Raw genomic sequence first — 2,309 nt, forward strand, 5'->3', positions numbered from 1 at the left:
GAGAGAGAGAGAGAGAGAGAGAGAGAGAGAGAGAGAGAGAAGAAAATCGGAAAAAAGAACTGACTCGAGCGCCGCAACTAACTCGCAATGTCACAAGCATTTTGTGATTACAGGTTTTGGGCCGTCTTGTCCTCTCTTAGGTTTCTCTCTGTTCGAACAGAAGTCTCGAACAGAAGCCTATAAAAAAATACATCCCCCATTTTTTTTTAACTACTTCATTTTGATTCAATTCCTCGCCAACATTATTTAATATTAGGTGTACAACTTTGCTTCCGCCGTTTTTTTTCCGAAATTCGAGACTTTATTGTAAAAAACTGGTTATATGTTTATAAGTCCATCGCTGACCACTACTTTCTTCCATCTTTCGGGTAGCGTACGAGTCCCGCGTCGAAAAAACTGGTCATCTATCCACGAATCGATCCAATTTTTTATTTCTTCATAAGACCGGAAGTGCTGGTCAGCCAGGCCGTGTGCCATTGATCGAAACAAGTGATAGTCAGAGGGAGCTACATCTGGAGAATATGGCGGGTGGGGTAGGACTTCCCATTTCAACGTTTCCAAGTATGTCTTGATCACTTTCGCAACATGGGGTCGAGCATTGTCATGCTGCACAATCACTTTATCGTGTCTCTCGTTGTATTGCGGCCGGTTGTCTTTCAATGCTCGGCTCAAACGCATCAATTGCGTTCGATACCGATCGCCTGTGATTGTTTCAGTCGGTTTTAACAGTTCATAATACACTACACCGAGCTAGTCCCACCAAATACAGAGACCTTGGACGTCAAAATCACCGTTCTTGAAGCGTTGAAACCACTCACGACACGTTTTTTCACTAATAACGGCCTCACCGTAAGTATTTGAGAGCATTCGATGAGTCTCAGCCGCAGATTTCTTCATATTGAAGCAAAAAATTAAAACCTCCCAAATGACGAGAATTTGGCTCGTAAACTGACATTTTCAATTGAAAATAACTTTATGATGCAGACACAAATCGATTAATGTTTCTATGGGGGGTTTCTTATGTTGACAGATGCCCAAATTGTATGACGTCTATGATCTATTTATTTCGACCACCACTTACCGCTAAAGCCATCTATAGGAAAACGGCGGAAGCAAAGTTGTACACCTAATAGCTAGTCAATGTTAGACAACGTAGATACTGATTGAGAAACGTAAATATTATTAGATACTTCGTAATCTATGAACTGAATGAACGAAGTTCTCCTAACCTTTGATAAGCAAGAATAAATAAATTAAACTGACAGAATTAAATTGATGGGCTCTTGTAGTAAAATTAAAATTATAAAATGTAAATCAAAATAAAGTATAAATTTCTGCATTAAAAAATATAATTATGAACTTTCAAGAAAACATGGATAGAGATAATATTTGAATTTTGTTGTTATTGTATACATGTCAACAATATCATGTTTATACAATGTAAAATCTATGGATTATCATAATCGTATAAAAAGAGAAAGAGCTCTACAAATAATATGCCATCAGTATACAGAGATCACCAAAAACCAATAACAATAGAAATTGCAAAAAGATCAATAATTTAAGATCACAATATTTAAATTATAGAGATCAAATTCAAGATTAAACAATCAAAAGCAAGCGCTTGCTATCCATTGCATCGCAATTTGATACATTCCATTGTCTCAAATAATTCAGCAATATGATTCCATTTTTCTTCGGTATTTGAAGTCTAAAATATTATGTATATTAGTTATTATGTATAAATATTATTTTAAATATTCATAGCATATTGATACAAGGAAATAAAAATTATAATTTTAATAATTACCTTTAAATATTCATCTTTTAGTACTTCATAGATGATTCTAACTGTTATGATACGAGATAAAGTACAAGCCGATATTCTTATTGCAAATTCCATGCTGCAAAAAGATTTCCCAATGGCTAAGAATCTTATAGTGTTTTCCTGAGAAAACTGATGCAACACTAGTGCGCATTGAGTGTAGTTGTTCCACTGTGAAAAGGTTCGCACACTCCAACATGCTCAATACGTTATCGAAATCAATATGATGACTAGATGTTCGTGTCGCATTAGAGCATACTCCATGGATCAATTAAGAGCATGCTTCATTTGCCTCATCTCAGAAGGTGGTACGATTAGGGCATGTTACGCACGCATGCGTAATGATTAAAAACGAACTATATCGAAAAAAAAATTTTCATTTCAGATTCATTTTGTATAAAAACGCATTTAATAAATACGTTTTTGATATAAATATAAAAATATAATATAACAATATAATATAATATTAATAAAATAAAATAAA

Source organism: Atta colombica, unplaced genomic scaffold, assembly GCF_001594045.1.
Source record: "Atta colombica isolate Treedump-2 unplaced genomic scaffold, Acol1.0 scaffold69, whole genome shotgun sequence".
NCBI lineage: Eukaryota > Metazoa > Arthropoda > Insecta > Hymenoptera > Formicidae > Atta > Atta colombica.